This window comes from Procambarus clarkii, chromosome 83 (assembly GCF_040958095.1).
Source record: "Procambarus clarkii isolate CNS0578487 chromosome 83, FALCON_Pclarkii_2.0, whole genome shotgun sequence".
Classification (NCBI taxonomy): domain Eukaryota; kingdom Metazoa; phylum Arthropoda; class Malacostraca; order Decapoda; family Cambaridae; genus Procambarus; species Procambarus clarkii.
The window spans coordinates 15,470,333-15,488,998 of record NC_091232.1 but is presented as its reverse complement, the minus strand read 5'-3'; the positions used below and the strand labels follow the sequence as shown (position 1 = coordinate 15,488,998).

Below are 18,666 nucleotides of genomic sequence, written 5' to 3'. Positions count from 1 at the left end.
TTCTTCGAGGATGTTGGTCCCTGCAATTGCACTAGAGGTGGTACCCCTAATATATATATATATATATATATATATATATATATATATATATATATATATATATATATATATATATATATATATATATATATGTATATATATATATATATATATATACTATTTATATATATAAATGTATATATATATATATATATATATATATATATATATATATATATATATAAATTTGTAACTATTATATGCGTTGAGCTCAACACACACACTACTCTCCATAGGGGGTGTAGCTCAGTGGTAGAGCATTCGACTGCAGATCGAGAGGTCCCTGGTTCAATCCCGGGCGCCCCTTTGTTTTATGAAAACATTTAAATCAGAGTACTACAATTTCTACGTTATAGTTTACACTTCATGTACAATTGCTCTGGAATAACAATTACTGCATTGTAATTAACAGAAGCGCTGTTTGTACTCTATTACAGCACAAGTTAAAATTAGCGTAAATTATATTTATATATTATTTTAAATTGTATTCTTTGGCCACAAAATTGATAAAGAATTACACAAGCAAGACGTGATTTCAAGAATCTAAAGTATCCAGCAACATAGCGCAACAGTAACACAAATACCAATGTGTCAATGATTGGGTATCCATCCACCCAACACGTTAAACTGTTGGTTTTTCTTAATGTGAAAAATGACTGAAAATGTTGCAGTAGAAAGCTTAATTATCTCAAATTCTCTCCCTATTTTTCTCATTACAAACTCTTAATAAGTTACAATCAAACTGTAACTTGCTTGTCTTTGAAGCCAGACACAGATATACGTTCTAGTCTTTTATTTTAAAGTTAATTAATGTGGCCACTTACTACAGTTTACTTTTACTTTATTATTGTCACCAAGGATTAACTTATATATTTACTCATATAAGTTAGTGTTCTTCACTGCAGTTTATTTTATGATATGTTTAATTAGCTCTTATTTACTCTACGTATTTTCTTAATTATTAAAGTTATTTTCCCTATTCTGTTTTTCGCTCAACCTCAGAAATGTGCATACTTAACTAAAGGGGTCAGAGTCAAGTTGTTGTGGTTCCCCTCACATGATTGAGATCCAAAGAACATAAAAATAAAGTTGATATTCTTGTCAAGCAAGCTTGCAGTAAATATAGACATGTTATCTTATCTTGAGGTTATCTTGAGTTGATTTCGGGGCTTTAGTGTCCCCGCGGCCCAGTCCTTGACCAGGCCTCCACCCCCAGGAAGCAGCCCGTGACAGCTGACTAACACCCAGGTACCTATTTACTGCTAGGTAACAGGGCATTCAGGGTGAAAGAAACTTTGCCCATTTGTTTCTGCCTCGTGCGGGAATCGAACCCGCGCCACAGAATTACGAGTCCTGCGCGCTATCCACCAGGCTACGAGGCCCCCTATTATGTTGCACATAATCTTGCACTATCAAATATATAAAGTGTCATTATAGACAAGAACTCTCAGACGAAACCAAAGCAAGCTGCAGTGGAGTGTGAATAGGAACCACCTTACGGTTACCTTGCAATGATTTCGGGGCTCAACGTCCCGGCGGCCTGGTCCCCGACCAGGCCTCATGGTTGCTAGAGTAGTGAACCAGAATGTTTGACGCGGCTACTGCTTGCAGCCTGACGTATGACTCACAGCCGGTTAATCAGGTAAAACAATACTTCCTTGAGAAAACCTTCTGGCATGTATGGGGATCGAACCCACGACATCCGCGTTATTAGCACGGCGCTCTAACCAACTGAGCTAACAGGCCGATAGGTTTAGAAAACAAGCCGATATTATATATATAAAACATAAATGTATCAAACAAAACACTTGTGTTTACTAGTTGTGTTTTTGCGGGGGTTGAGCTCTGCTCTTTCGGCCCGCCTCTCAACTGTCAATCAACTGTTTACTAACTACTTTTTTTTTCCACACCACACACACACACCCCAGGAAGCAGCCCGTGACAGCTGACTAACTCCCAGGTACCTATTTACTGCTAGGTAACAGGGGCATTCAGGGTGAAAGAAACTTTGCCCATTTGTTTCTGCCTCGTGCGGGAATCGAACCCGCGCCACAGAATTACGAGTCCTGCGCGCTATCCACCAGGCTACGAGGCCCCTGTGTATGAGCCAAGTAACAAAATCAGTACACAGCCAGATGTGGTCCCACTGACAGTCACCTTGTATGGAGATCTAGACAAAATGAAATATAAAGTGTGTGTGGATCAAGTCGAACACCAATAGACTAACAGTGTTTTCATTTTTTTTTTAATAGTCATGGTCGCCTTCCATGCCCTTATCTATAACCGCTGTGAGTTTGAGGGTTCATATTCGCTAACAAACATCAATTTTAAATTGGACTGTTTACTCAACAAACACTTTTCCATAAACTGTGTTCTTTTTGTCTATTGTAAACACAAGTATTGTCTAAGCACTTGTATTGCTTGTCTAATGATGAAATGTAAATCTAACGCTCAAATAATACCTTGTGTTTGAATAAAAGAGTAGCCAAATGTCCTGGAGTGTTCTAAGTGTGTATGAGTATGAGAACGAGTATATATAACATTAATAATTGTGTAACTAGCGTCAAAAGACTGTTATTTGCTTAGCTAAACGAACTAAGGGGTTCAGTTCCTGAACCAATTATGTGCCTCTGTAACCCTTTACTCCACCGCCCATGGGATGGGTATGGGGGTGCATAATAAAGAAATTGAATTGAATTGTGCTCTAAGTTTGAGGCTTTAAATTTAAGTCACTAATTCTTTAAGAGTTGCTAGACTTTTACATCTCATAGCTTTGCGGTCATTACATTCTCTTGCACCTAAAATTGACTTTAGAGCCCATTAACACCGATGGATCACTGATTCAGTTAAACGGAGGGTGAGAAGTACTGTTATTGTTTACCAGCCCGATGGTAGCACAACTGAAATGAATGTAAAAGTCAATAACTGAGTTGTTGCCTGGAGCTGCCTGAGGGAGGATGCTGTTTAGCGTGTCGGCGCCATGGGGACCCCCCCACCCCCCTGTTCGCCGGACGGAGACCGTTGATTTGGAGTTTTCAGGACGTGCTTAATACCTTGCTCTTGAAGTTGTGTTGTTGGACATGTTACGTGTTCGTGTGAACGAGGTGTACGGGCTCCATCTCCTGACGACCCACCGAGCAGTAGTGAAGTTTAACTCTGCGGCGGTGTACAAGGAGTTCGTAGACTGCTATGATGGACGAACATTGACCCTCCCTGGGGACGGCGGTACGGTCGCCATTTCCGACCGCTGCGGCTCTGTTACCTATGTTGCATTGCATAGTGTGCCCTTCGAATTTTCGGAGGCCCTGCTTAGGAGATACTTTGGTCAATATGGTACAGTGGTATCCCTCCGTATGAACTCCGTCTCTTCCGGCAGGTGGCGTGGGGTCTCTTATGGTAAACGGACTCTCGCCTTGAGACTCAAGTCCCTGGTTCCCTCCACGGTTAGGTTAGGTTAGGTTAGAGTGGGTGGGGAGGTTTCCCCGCCGCCTGCTGACCCGGTGGTGGTTCTGCATTCCTCGGCTGCTGGCCCGGCATGTGTCGATGGTGGTGTACACAACGAGGTGGTGGTGTGTGCGGCTCCGCCCCCGCAGTCTGTCTCTTTACTTCCGACAACTTCTGCACCTGTTTCCGCCTCTGCGCCTCTGTCGCCTTCGACGTCGCTGCAGGCTCCCTCATCTGTGTTGATCCCTTCCCCCTTCCCCGGCCGCACCTGTTCCTTCTCCTGTCTCCTCTGTGGGTGGCGGTCTCGTCCCCCGTGTCGTTGAGGCTGACATTCTGTGGGGTCGTGCTTCCCCGGTTGGGGGGCAGTCTGCCGCCGGCTCTTCTCGGGTGCCTCCTTCAGAGGGTGATAGCTCCGATGATCAACGGCCTGTCCCCAAGCGTTCAAATACGGGTACTTAGCCTTCTCGTACCTGGTCAGAGGAATGTGAGGATGCAGCATGTGTTGATATTTGCTGCGACCTGTGCGGAGTGTGGAGTGCGAGGATGGTGCATCTGATGCTGGTGTGTTACCGGTGGATGGTGGGGGCCCTGGTGTGGCTCTTGCTGTAGGGGTGGGGGCCGGTGTGGGGCCTGTGACTCTTGATTTGGGTGCATCGCCGGCATCGGATGGTTCCGGTTCCTCGTAGGGGGTGGTTTCCCCTTGCGAGGTTGAGAGTGGGCGTGGCGACCTGGTGGTGGTGCCGAAGAAAATTGCTCGCTCTAAGTATTCCGTGCCCCTTCCCCCGTCCCCTGTTTCGTCGGCGGCGGTGTTGCCGTCCCACTCGTCTCCGGCCATTTCTTCTGTGTCTCCTGCTTTGTTAGAGGCGGTGTTGCCGCCTCGGCAACCTCCGCCCGTTGTTCCGTTATCTCCTGCTTCCTCGACGGCGGTGTTCCTGCCTCATCTGACTAGTTCTTCGTCTTCAGTGTCCTCTGGTTGGGGGTTAACGCTTCCGCCGGATTTGGTGGTCCCTGAGTATATGACGTACCCTCGGTGTCGTGAGGGCCATTCCCCTGCCGAACAGGAGTATTTGATATGGGTGGCTTAGAAGCGGAAGTTCCCTGAGAAATATCTTCCAAATTGATTACTGTGTGTTGTGGTGGTGCTTGCGGATGGGTGCGTGGTTGTGGGGTGGGGCGGGTTTGGTTTTCCGGTTCTTGCGTGTTCCGGTTTTTTGTTTGTGGGTTTGCGTGTGTGTCTGTGTCTTTCTGTATATGTTCTGTGTGGTTTTATACTTCCGGCCCTGTGTGTCTTTTGCGTGGCTGGTTGTGCTGCTATATTGGTGTGGTTGGCGTGGGGATAGTTTACATTATGTACTTGCGTCCTTACGGCCTTCGGGTCGTTTGCATGTGTTTTTTTTATACACTTTGTTTTTATACTTACGGTTCCCTGTGTGGTTCTGTTGTCCTGGTTATGTGTCCTGTTCTGATTTTTGTTCTGTATTATGTGTCCGTGTTGGGGTTAGCTGTATGCTTTGTATCATGTGTATCTAACTTTTGTTTCTTCTTGTGTTTAGGTTCTTTACATGTTGTATTATTGTATTCTGCGTATCCTGTATGTACTCTTGTTTTTATTTGTATGTGGTTTTCTGTTTGTATATTGTGGTTTCTTTTATAAATAAAAAAAAGTGTCGTAGTAGGTGGTAGATCATCAACGAGATCTCTGGACAAAGGTTGTACATTCGTTATTGTGTAATCTTGATACCATTTTGAAATAAACCTAATAAAGTGGTCATGCAAACCATATGGAATATTCATTTTCCGTCTCTGATGTCTATTAGGTACATCACACTGTACCTCATAGGAAGCAGAAACTGCATAGTGATCACTAACCAAGTGATTTACCAACGAACATTCCATCCTATCTTGCACAAGGTTTCTACCCATTACGTAATCAAGTCTGCCTCCCAATAAAGGAGTTTGGGTATCCGTAGTGTACACAGTTAATCTGTTTGATAAATTTGCATCCATTATCGTTGTTAGTAATGTCTCCTAGCGTAATATGTCTAGCATTAAAATCTCCCATGTATATTGTCCCATGATTGTCTAGATCTGGGAACAATGTTACATTGAGTTTCTGGCTTCTGGCATATACGTTGAGGAATGAGAAGTGGCCTGCTGTAGTTTGTACATGAAAGTGATGGTACTGTGTGTGTACATTGTGTGACGTGCTCACAAGAATGTGCGGTATATCACTTCCGATGTATGTTAATAGGCCTGTGGCGTTACTGTTATTATAGGATGCATACCCTCTGATCTTTGGTGGGGTTTTGTTTATCATGTTGGACGTGTAGGGCTCCTGTATAGCAATTATATCTATGTTGTTACTGGTAACATGTGTAATTAGATCATTCAGTGTTTTGTTGATACTGCGAATATTCCAGCTGAGAAACCTAATGCTCCTTGTGTCAGCAGCAGCCATCGTCTGGGTGTCGTTCCTCCATGGGACTGGTGGTCCTATTGTTGTCCTCGTCCCACTTCCACAATGTGTTAATTAGTGACTCTACGACGTAAAGAGCCGTACCAACCTGTTGTTTGGTGTCGTCAGTAACACCTGGTGATGTCATCAGTCTCTTGATTACTGAGGAACTTGGGATGGTCCATGAGTGAATGTTCCCTGTAAGTTGCATGACATAAGTACTGTCACGCAATGTATCTCGTTGTATAAAATGTATCTCGTTCCAACGTTATCGTTGATAAGCTACTCTGAACTATCAACCTCCTTCTGAACATATATTTTTAACAGTACTGTTCACAGTGGCTTGTTACTGTGAACAAACCACTGTGAACAGTGGTTTTGTTACTGTGAACAAGTCACTGTGATCAGTGGCTTGTTCTAATTGTCACTAATCTAATATTCACTCTAAGTCTCATAATAAACAAAATCCCTTCAGTTAACCATAAAAGCTGCTCGATACGTTATTATTATTCACAAAGTACAAAAATAAACACTCCACGCTTGGGACAACTCCACACAAGCATAAGTGTATGAATATATAATATTTCCAGACCTTCTACTAGTAACAATATATAATATTTCCAGACCTTCTACTAGTAACAATATATAATATTTCCAGACCTTCTACTAGTAACAATATATAATATTTCCAGACCTTCTACTAGTAACAATATATAATATTTCCAGACCTTCTACTAGTAACAATATATAATATTTCCAGACCTTCTACTAGTAACAATATATAATATTTCCAGACCTTCTACTAGTAACAATATATAATATTTCCAGACCTTCTACTAGTAACAATATATAATATTTCCAGACCTTCTACTAGTAACAATATATAATATTTCCAGACCTTCTACTAGTAACAATATATAATATTTCCAGACCTTCTACTAGTAACAATATATAATATTTCCAGACCTTCTACTAGTAACGCTTCACTCAGTAACCAGGACACAGAAACACGTAGCTTCCTTAATTATACCACTGAAAATCTTATTAACTGTTAAAGTGGATTTTTCCAGTGGCAGCAGACACTCGCCAGCAGACTCATGTGATGTCTGCTGTATTAAAAGAGTTATAAACTGGGTCAACTGCACTTATATGCGAGGCAGTCTCTGGCAGCTGTCACTATCTGTTAGCGTTTACTATGTTTCCCTTCACAAGGTTGACCTGGACGGTAGAGCGACGGTCTCGCTTCATGCAGGTCGGCGTTCAATCCCCTACTGACCGTCCAAGTGATTGGGCACCATTCCTTTCCCCCTCGTCCCATCCCATATCCTTATTCTGATCCTTTCCAAGTGCTATATAGTCGTAATGGCTTGGCTTTTTCTCTCGATAATTACCTTCCATTCACAAGCGGCGCCTGGTGGCTGAGTGGACAGCACTCAGGACTCGTAATCCTGGGGACCTGCGTTCGATCCCCGACGATGACGGAAAATAAATGGGCAGAGTTTCTTTCACCCTTCCTTACACAAGTTTCTAAAGGCAGTTCTTATGTTGGCCAGTCTAGCATATGCCGCTGATGATATCCTTTTGATGTGGGCCTCTGGGGACAGGTTCGGTGTGATATCAACCCCCAGATCTTTCTCTCTATTTGACTCTTGCAGGATTTCACCTCCCAGATGGTACCTTGTGTTCAGCCTCCTGCTCCCTTCGCCTAATTTCATTACTTTACACTTTCCAGAGTTGAACTTTAACAGCCATTTTCAAGCCCATTCCTCCAGTTTGTCGAGGTCATCCTGTAGTCTCTGTCTATCTTCACCTGTCTTGATTCTTCTCATAATTTTTGCATCATCAGCAAACATTGAGAGGAATGAGTCTATACCCTCTGGAAGATCATTTACATATATTAGAAACAGGATGGGTCCAAGTACAGAGCCCTGTGGGACTCCGCTGGTGACATCTCGCCACTTTGATGTCTCTCCCCTCACAGTTACTCACAGTTTCCTGTTGCTTAGATACTCCCTTATCCACTAGAGCATCTTACCTTTTACTCCTGCCTGTTGCTCCAACTTTTGTAACAGCCTTTTATGGGGTACTGTGTCAAAGGTTTCTTGACAGTCCAAGAAAATTCAGTTTGCCCACCCTTCTCTTTCTTGCTTGGTCATAGAATTCTATTAAACCTATGAGCCTATTTCTCACGATCTTTTCCATCACCTTGCATGGTATACAAGTTATGGAAACTGGCCTGTAGTTCAGTGCCTCTTGCTTGTCACCCTTTTTGTATATTGGGACTACAATAGATGTCTTTCAACTTTCCAGTTGGTCTCCTCTTTTAAGTGACCTGTTATACAACATAGAGAGTGGCTCATTTAGTGCCTCTGCACCTTCTAAAAGAAGGTGCACCTTCTTCTTCAAAAGTATCCACGGTGAGTTTCTGTCAGGCCTAACAGTCTTTGTCACATTCAGCTCCATCAGCCACCTTTTGACCTCATCACTGGTGAGGTCAAATTCCTCCAAGGTTGCTTGGTTTGCCTCCTCATTTAGTGCAGGGGCTTCTTGTTCTATTGTGAAGACCTCCTGGAATCTCTTGTTGAGTTCTTCACACACCTCCTTGTCATTCTCTGTGTATCTGTTCTCCCCTTTTTTCAATTTCATCACTTGTTCCTTCAGGGAGCCGGTCTGTCGAGCGGATAGCACGCTGGACTTGTGATCTTGTGGTCCGGGGTTCGATCCCAGGTGCCGGCGAGAAACAATGGGCAGAGTTTCTTTCACCCTATGCCTCTGTTACCTAGCAGTAAAATAGGTACCTGGGTGTTAGTCCGCTGTCACGGGCTGCTTCCTGGGGGTGGAGGCCTGGTCGAGGACCGGGCCGCGGGGACACTAAAGGCCCGAAATCATCTCAAGATAACCTCAAGATAACCTTCACTGCTGTTTTCCTCCTAATGTGACTGTGGAGCAGCTTTGGTTGGGTCTTGGCTTTACTTGCTATGTCATTTTCATACTGTCTCTCTGCTTCCCTCCTCACTCTGAGGTACTCATTTCTGGCCCTCTGGTATCTCTCCCTGCTCTCCGGTGCTCTGTTATTTCTGTAGTTTCTCCATGTTCTTTTACTCAGTTGCTTCGCTGCCTTACATGCCTGGTTGAACCATGGGTTTTTCTGTTTTTTTTTCGTTTATCTCCTTTTGGATCGGGATAAACCTGTCTGCAGCTTCCTGGCACTTCTGGGTGACAAAATCCATCATGTCCTGCACATTCTTGTCTCTAAGTTCTGTTTCCCATGGTATTCCCCTTAGGAAGTTCCTCATCTCATCATATTTTCCTCTTCGGAAATTTAGTCTTTTCCCCTCCGATCCCATCCTTGGATAAGTTATCCCTACCTTCACCAAGTACTCAAAAGTCAGTACACTGTGGTCACTCATTCCTATGGGGGCTTCAACTTTGACTTTCCTTATTTCTGACTCATTCAGCGTGAATATCAGGTCGAGTCTAGCTGGTTTATCATTGCCTCTCACTCTTGTGGGTTTCCTGACATGCTGGCTCAGAAAGTTCCTTGTTGCCACTTCCACGAGTTCAGCTCTCCATGTATCATCACCACCATGTGGGTCCCCATTCTCCCAGTCTATCTTTCCATGGTTGAAATCGCCCATGATTAAGAGTCTTGAGCCATTCCTGCAGGCAACTGAAATTGCTCTCTCTATTATATTAATGGTTGCCATGTTGTTCCTATCAGACTCCTGTCTGGGTCTTCTGTCATTTAGGGGAGGGTTGTAAATGACTGCCAATATTATCTTAGGTCCACCCATTGTTATAGTTCCTGTTATGTATTCTCTGAACCCGTCACAGCCCGGAATTTCCATCTCATCAAAACTCCAGTCCTTCCTTATCAGCAGGGCCACCCGTCCATCTCCTCTCCCTTCCCTCTCTTTACTTACTGTATAGTATTCCTTTGAAAACACAGCATCTGTTATGACTCCTGACAGTTTTGTTTCCATGAGTCCTATTACATCAGGGTTTTCTTCTTGCACCCTTTCTGCCAGATCACTTGCTTTATTGGTAATCCCATCAATGTTTGAGTACATTACCTTGAAGCTCACTTTCTTATATCCAGTTTCACCCTCTCTGCTTACAAGTGTAGGAAGTTGTTCCATGGTCATTGCTACTTGGGTAGGCTTATCCTCTTGTGAGGTAGTTGCCAGGGATTCAGGGGGAGGTGTAGTGGGGGATGGAGGGCTTAGGTCTTGCCTGGGCCTGCATGGAGCAGGAAGAAGACCAGGGGTTGGGAAAGCAGGGGATACTCGGGGTAAGGGGAGATTGAGGATTTGGGTGATATGATGGGCATTGTGCAGGGGCAGGGAAGGGTTTGTGCTGGGGGTTAAGGGGGACCCTATTGGGACGTGGGCTGGGGTGTTGCAGTTCCCTCTGGGGTTCCTGAGTTGCTGGATTGGGGTTACCCACTCCCTTCTGGGATTGTTGGGTTGGAGGCTGAGGTTCCCTGTCTCCCTTCCTTCTCCTTGCGCCTTTTCCTTGCATCTGCTGCCCTTACTACCTCTTCCCTGGTCATGTCCCTCTGGAGATATACTTCTTTGTAGTTCCTTACTTATCTCAGTTTGCTCTTCCTTACTAGGATGTCCTCTTTGATGACCTCGCTCTTGAATACTACCTTGAGTACTCTCTTTTTGTCTGTTGTACTGACCAATCTGGAAAAACTGTTCTATGTCTCGTTCAGCCCCTTCCATTCCTATCTCCTTTAATATCACTGCCACTGCAGCTTTGTCTTTAGTCCTCCATTCCTCCCTTGTGGAGCCCTCTTGTTCCTTCACACCTACCACTACTACAGCTCTTTTCCTTTCCATTAGCTGGCTTGTGCACCTAGCTTCCTCCTGTGAAGTTACTGCTTTCATTACAACTTCCCTGACTGTGCTCATAGCATCTGGGCTCTTCAGCATTTCAGCAAAGGTTGGACCAGTTGTAGGAGTCCCTGCCATTGCTACATCTCCTGGTACCTGGAGGTTGGTTTCCTGGGCCAGAGTCTGAGGAGGGCCTGTTTTTAGGCTCTTTGTCTCCTCTTGTGCTGCACTTAGTTCTATCTGCAGCTTACATATAATTTCCCTCAGGTCCTTCAATTCCCCACTGATTTCTTTCCATGCCTTAGCAATCATCTCCATGTGTGACTCGTCCAGTCCCTCTCCTCCAGCTTCATTCTGTTGTCTTACCATCCCGCTTGACCTCTGTGTGTGTGTTTGTGTTTATTGTGGGGGGTGGCACGGTAAGGGGGTGGGGTTAACCGGTGGAGGGATGGAGGGAGAGGGAGTGAAAGGGAGTGAGAGAGAAGGAGTGAGGGGAGAGAGGGAGAGGGAGTGAGAGGGAGAGCCAGGGGGCTAGGGATAGAGGGAGAGCGAGGGAGAGAGGAAGGAGGGCAATAAGGAGGCTTGTGGACGGAGGGTCAGTCACGGGGGTGTGGGGTGAGGTTGGCGGTAGGCTGGTTTGTGTGTGTGTGTACTCACCTATTTGTACTTACCTATTTGTGCTGGCAGGATCGAGCATTGACTCTTGGATCCCGCCTTTCCAGCTATCGGTTGTTTACAGCAATGACTCCTGTCCCATTTCCCTATCATACCTAGTTTTAAAAGTATGAATAGTATTTGCTTCCACAACCTGTTCCACAAGTGCATTCCATTTTTCCACTACTCTCACGCTAAAAGAAAACTTCCTAACATCTCTGTGACTCATCTGAGTTTCCAGTTTCCACCCATGTCCCCTCGTTCTGTTATTATTACGTGAGAACATTTCATCTATTTCCACTTTGTCAATTCCCCTGAGTATTGTATATGTCCCTATCATATCTCCTTTCTCCCTTCTTTTCTCTAGTGTCGTAAGGTTCAGTTCCTTCAGACGCTCTTCATATCCCATCCCTCGTAACTCTGGGACAAGCCTCGTCGCAAACCTCTGAACCTTCTCCAGTTTCTTTATGCGTTTCTTCAGGTGGGGGCTCCATGATGGCTCGGCATACTCTAAGACGGGTCTCACGTAGGCAGTGTAAAGCGCCCTAAAAGCCTCCTCATTTAGGTTTCTGAATGAAGTTCTAATTTTCGCCAGTGTAGAGTACGCTGCTGTCGTTATCCTATTTATATGTGCCTCAGGAGTTAGATTAGGTGTCACATCCACTCCCAGGTCTCTTTCTCGAATCGTTACAGGTAGGCTGTTCCCCTTCATTGTGTACTGTCCCTTTGGTCTCCTGTCACCTGATCCCATTTCCATAACTTTACATTTACTGGTGATAAACTCCAGTAGCCATTTCCCTGACCATCTCTGCAACCTGTTTAAGTCCTCTTGGAGGATCCTACAATCCTCGTCTGTTACAACTCTTCTCATTAATTTTGCGTCATCCGCAAACATTGACATGTATGATTCCACTCCTGTAAACATATCATTTACGTAAATTAGAAAGAGGATTGGTCCCAGCACCGATCCTTGAGGTACTCCACTTGTTACTGTTAGCCAGTCCGACTTCTTGCCCCTTACCATTACCCTCTGGCTCCTTCCTGTTAGGTAGTTCTTCACCCATACTAGGGCCTTTCCGCTTACTCCTGCCTGCCTCTCAAGTTTGTATAGCAGTCTCATGTGCGGTACTGTATCAAAGGCCTTTTGGCAGTCAAGAAATATGCAGTCTGCCCAGCCTTCTCTGTCCTGCCTTATCCTTGTTACTTTATCATAGAATTCTAAAAGGTTTGTTAGGCATGATTTCCCTGTCCAGAACCCATGTTGGTGCTTGTTTACAAACCCAATGCTCTCCAGGTGCTCAACAAGTCTTAGCCTAATTATTCTTTCAAGTATTTTGCAGGGGATGCTTGTCAGTGATACGGGTCTGTAGTTAAGTGCCTCCTCCCTATCACCTTTCTTGAAAATCGGTACGACATTTGCCTCCTTCCAGCAATTGGGCAATTCTCCCGACATCAGTGACTCATTAAAAATCATTGCCAGAGGCATGCTGAGAGCCTGCGCTGCCTCTTTAAGTATCCACGGTGATACTTTGTCTGGTCCAACAGCTTTATTTGCATCCAGTGTTGTCAACTGTCAACTGTGTGTGTGTGTGTGTGTGTACTCACCTAGTTGTACTCACCTAGTTGTGTTTGCGGGGGTTGAGCTCTGGCTCTTTGGTCCCGCCTCTCAACTGTCAATCAACAGGTGTACAGATTCCTGAGCCTATCGGGCTCTATCATATCTACACTTGAAACTGTGTATGGAGTCAGCCTCCACCACATCACTTCCTAATGCATTCCATTTGTCAACCACTCTGACACTAAAAAAGTTCTTTCTAATATCTCTGTGGCTCATTTGGGCACTCAGTTTCCACCTGTGTCCCCTTGAACGTGTTCCCCTTGTGTTAAATAGACTGTCTTTATCTACCCTATCAATTCCCTTCAGAATCTTGAATGTGGTGATCATGTCCACCCTAACTCTTCTGTCTTCCAGCGAATTGAGGTTTAATTCCCGTAGTCTCTCCTCGTAGCTCATACCTCTCAGCTCGGGTACTAGTCTGGTGGCAAACCTTTGAACCTTTTCCAGTTTAGTCTTATCCTTGACTAGATATGGACTCCATGCTGGGGCTGCATACTCCAGGATTGGCCTGACATATGTGGTATACAAAGTTCTGAATGATTCTTTACACAAGTTTCTGAATGCCGTTCATATGTTGGCCAGCCTGGCATATGCCGCTGATGTTATCCGCTTGATATGTGCAGCAGGAGACAGGTCTGGCGTGATATCAACCCCCAAGTCTTTTTCCTTCTCTGACTCCTGAAGAATTTCCTCTCCCAGATGATACCTTGTATCTGGCCTCCTGCTCCCTACACCTATCTTCATTACATTACATTTGGTTGGGTTAAACTCTAACAACCATTTGTTCGACCATTCCTTCAGCTTCTCTAGGTCTTCTTGAAGCCTCAAACAGTCCTCTTCTGTTTTAATCCTTCTCATAATTTTAGCATCGTCCGCAAACATTGAGAGAAATGAATCGATACCCTCTGGGAGATCATTTACATATATCATAAACAAGATAGAACCGAGTACAGAGCCCTGTGGGACTCCACTGGTGACTTCACGCCAATCGGAGGTCTCACCCCTCACCGTAACTCTCTGCTTCCTATTGCTTAGATACTCCCTTACCCACTGGCGTACCTTACCAGCTACACCTGCCTGTCTCTCCAGCTTATGTACCAGCCTCTTATGCGGTACTGTGTCAAAGGCTTTCCGACAATCCAAGAAAATGCAGTCCGCCCAGCCCTCTCTTTCTTGCTTAATGTTTGTCATCTTAATCTTTGTCATCTTAATCTTTGTGTGTGTTTGTGTGTGTGTGTGTGTGTGTGTGTGTGTGTGTGTGTGTGTGTGTGTGTGTGTGTGTGTGTGTGTGTGTGTGCGTGCGTACGTACGTGCGTGCGTGCGTGTGTGTGTGTGTGTGTGTGTGTGTGTGTGTGTGTGTGTGTGTGTGTGTGTGTGTGTGTGTGTGTGTGTGTGTGTGTTTACATTAGCGTGTTATGGAGAGGACGGGGGGTTAGGCTAGTCGGTGGCGGTGTAATGTAATACACAGGTGTGAAAAAACTAGTACCAAGCTGAGATTCTCGAGCTACTTTTTCGTTTTTAACTTAAATCCAAAGCTAATTCTTATATAAAGAACACTGTACACCGTGAATGGCTGACTTTGAGAGGCACTCACCTCCAAGTAAGCATCCCAAAGCACAACTAGGTGATTTATGCAGCGATGTCCGCAATATTTGTTGACGTCCCTGTAGGCCAGAGCTCCTCTCCACATAGACCTCTCCTCTAAATCTCTTTATGTATGTACCTTACCTAAATAAAGATTATTATTATTATTATTATTATTATTATTATAGAGGTCCAAATTCTTCCCTTCTCAGCCCGCTGGTGCCACTGTCTTGCCACAAACTCGTTCTTTTAAAAAATAAAATCTTATTTAACGTTAAAAGAATTCATTATGATACGCTATCACTTCGTTGCTGTACCCTTCATATGACCAAAACCATGTTTTGTGATCACTGGTACTTAAATATCCCGAGAATACTGAACTAATTCACGAACCGCTGTCCTACACTTGTGTCTTCCCTGGCTGCCTGTGAGTGTGTGTGAGTGTGTACTCACCTAGTTGTGTTTGCGGGGGTTGAGCTCTGGCTCTTTGGTCCCGCCTCTCAACTGTCAATCAACAGGTGTACAGGTTCTTGAGTTTATTGGGCTCTATCATATCTACACTTGAAACTGTGTATGGAGTCAGCCTCCACCACATCACTTTCTAATGCATTCCATTTATCAACCACTCTGACACAAAAAAAGTTCTTTCTAATATCTCTGCGGCTCATTTGGGCAATCAGTTTCCACCTGTGTCCTCTAGTGCGTGTGCCCCTTGTGTTATATAACCTGTCTTTATCTACCCTATCAATTCCCTTGAGAGTCTTGAATGTGGTGATCATGTCCCCTTAACTCTTCTGTCTTCCAGCGAAGTGAGGTTTAATTTCCGTAGTCTCTCCTTGTAGCTCATACCTCTTAGCTCGGATACTAGTCTGGTAGCAAACCTTTGAACCTTTTCCAGTTTAGTCTTATGCTTGACTAGATATGGACTCCATGCTGGAGCTATATACTCCAGGATTGGTCTGACATATGTGGTATATAATGTTCTGAAAGATTCCTTACACAAGTTTCTAAAGGCTGTTCTTATGTTAGCCAACCTGGCATATGCCGCTGATGTTATCCTCTTGATATGGACTTCAGGGGACAGGTCTGGCGTGATATCAACCCCAGGTCTTTCTCTCTCTCTAACTCTTGAAGTATTTCATCTCCCAAATGATACCTTGTATCTGGTCTCCTGCTCCCTACATCTATCTTCATTACATTACATTTGCTTGGGTTAAACTCTAACAACCATTTGTTCGACCATTCCTTCAGCTTGTCTAGGTCTTCTTGAAGGCTCAAGCAGTCCTCCTCTGTCCAAATCCTTCTCATAATTTTGGCATCGTCAGCAAGCATTGAGAGAAATGAATTTATACCCTCCGGGATATCATTTACATATATCAAAAACAAGATAGGATCGAGTACAGAGCCATGTGGGGACTCCTCTGGTGACTTCACACCAATCTGAGGTTTCATCCCTCACTGTAACTCTCTGCTTCCTATTTGTTAGGTACTCCCTCATCCACTGGAGCGCCCTACCACTTACTCCTGCCTGTTTCTCCAGCTTATGCATCATCCATTTATGGGGTACTGTGTCAAAGGCTGTCCGTCAGTCCAAAAAAATGCAGTTCGCCCATCTTTCTCTTTCTTACTTAATCTTTGTCACCTGATCGTAGAGTTCTATTAAGCATGTAAGGCAAGATTTACCCTCCCTGAACCCAGGGCGCGGAGTCGGGGACGCCTGAGCAGAGCGCGGAGTCGAGGACGCCTGAGCAGGGCGCGGAGTCGGGGACGTCTGAAAAGGGCGCGGAGTCGAGGACTCCTGAGTACGGCGCGGAGTCGGGGACACCTGAGCACGGCGCGAAGTCGGGGACCCCTGAGCAGAGCGCGGTGTCACAGGCCCCGGAGCAGATCGCGGTGTCACAGGCACCGGAGCAAAACGCGGTGTCACAGGCACCGGAGCAGGGCACAGTGTCGGGGACGCCGCAGCAGAGTGCGGTCCCTGGCAAAGGGAAACAAACAAAACAAGGCCCCAAAATCTGTTGGTATTACAAATGGGCAACCTGTAAGCATGGGGAATCGGGAAGAACAAATGGAACATGTACATACGATCACCCCAGAAAGTGCAGAAACCTCCTCAATACAGGTAAATGTACCAAAAGCTGTGAATTCTTTCACCCAGAAATTTGCAAGAACTCTTTGGGCAGGAAAGAGTGCTTTAATGCTGAATGTCCAGCTTTTCATATAAGAGGTACGAGGCGAATAAAACTGACAGACTACCACTATGAAAACAGCCACTACTCCATCGACCGGGATAATTTTTTAGCAAGAGGAGGAGAAGATTGGCTAAAAATGACCAGACTCTACCACCAACTCGGTCAAATGCTAGAGAGGACGCAAACACAGTGGCCACCTTACCAGAGCCTCAGATACTAGCACCAAGTACAGCATCCAGCACTTCCACTAACACGATAACATCATTTATATTTGCCAACATCCAGGGTATAAAAACACGCAAATCCAACAAAGTTCACTTTATAGATGGTCTCCTTCATGAGGCAAATGCAGTGTTTGCAGCCCTAACGGAAACTCACACAAAGGACTTCCTTGATGGTGAAATATGGATCTCAGAGTACAATCTCTTAAGATGCGATAGGAAACACCGGCTTCAGGGTGGGGTCAGCCACCCTGAAGCCATCAAAGACACTCATCTGTACTGAGCTGCTAAACACCTCAAATGATATGGTGGAAGTGCTGATAGTGAAAATAGAGATCCTAAATGTAGTTGTTGTCCTTGTATATAAGTCACCGGAGGCAAACCCTCAGCAGTTTAAAGACCAACTAATGAAAATAGAACACTGCTTGGAAAACCTCACAAATCCAGCTCCGAACATCATCCTGCTTTGGGACTTCAACCTACGGCACCTGAAATGGAAGCACCTGGCTAATACAGTAATATCAGAAAGAATACCAGGAAGTAACCTAAATGAACAGGCACATGCAAATGACCTGCAACGGATGTGCGATAGGTTTGCCGTAAACCAGCAAATAGTAGAACCAACTAGGAAGGAGAACACGCTGGATCTCATTTTCACTAATAATGATGAATTGATCGGGAACATAATGATTACAAATACCTGTTACTCAGATCACAACTTAATTGAAGTTCTGACAACCATGGGGAATGGACCTTCAAAACCAGTCCAGATTCCCGGTGGCGGAGATTTCAGCAAATTCAACTTCAATAATAAACAGATAAACTGGGAGCAAATATACCAGGACTTCACAGAACTAAACTAGGAAGAACAGCTAGAAAATGCAAACATGAACCAGTGCCTGGAAAAAATAAGCTCAGTAGCACTAGAAATATGTTCAAACCGCATATCCCTAAGAAAAAAGAGAAAGAGATGCAGATTGGAACGGGAACGTCGTTCCCTATATAGGCGAAGAAAACGAATCGCGGAACAACTTAAGAGTCGCACCCTATCTCAAGAACGGCGAAGAAGGTTAGGTAGAGAAACAGAAACAATTGAACTCAAGCTACAAGAATCATACAAAACCCAGGAGAGGCAAAGAGAGCAAAAGGCCATCAGTGAAATAGAGAGAAATCCGAAATATTTTTTCTCCTATGCAAAATCAAGATTAAAAACCACATCTAGTATCGGGCCCCTGCGAAAGGGAGATGGAACTTTCACCGATGACAACAAAGAAATGAGCGAGTTACTGAGGAAGCAGTACGACTCTGTTTTCAGCGAGCCATTAAATGCACTAAAGATTGATAACCCAAATGAATTTTTCATGGATATGATACCAACATCAAATCATATATCAGACGTCGCCCTATCCCCACTAGATTTTGAAGAAGCCATAAACAGTATGCCTATGCACTCTGCACCAGGCCCAGATTCTTGGAACTCCATATTCATCAAGAACTGTAAAAAACCACTATCGCAGGCCCTCCACATTCTGTGGAGACAAAGCCTAGATACTGGCGTTATCCCTGACATACTGAAAACAGCAGAGATAGCACCACTCCATAAAGGAGGAAATAAGGCAGA

The 18,666-nt window shown here is 44.6% G+C and overlaps 2 non-coding genes across 2 annotated transcripts; one reads left to right on the top strand and one right to left on the bottom strand.

Moving 5' to 3' along the window:
* The first annotated feature begins 274 nt into the window (after positions 1-274).
* Positions 275-346, top strand: TRNAC-GCA (transfer RNA cysteine (anticodon GCA)). The gene has a single exon. It is a non-coding gene; the product is annotated as a tRNA-Cys (tRNA).
* A 1,365-nt stretch (positions 347-1,711) lies between these two features.
* TRNAI-AAU (transfer RNA isoleucine (anticodon AAU)) lies at positions 1,712-1,785 on the bottom strand. The gene has a single exon. It is a non-coding gene; the product is annotated as a tRNA-Ile (tRNA).
* Between the last annotated feature and the right edge of the window lie 16,881 nt (positions 1,786-18,666).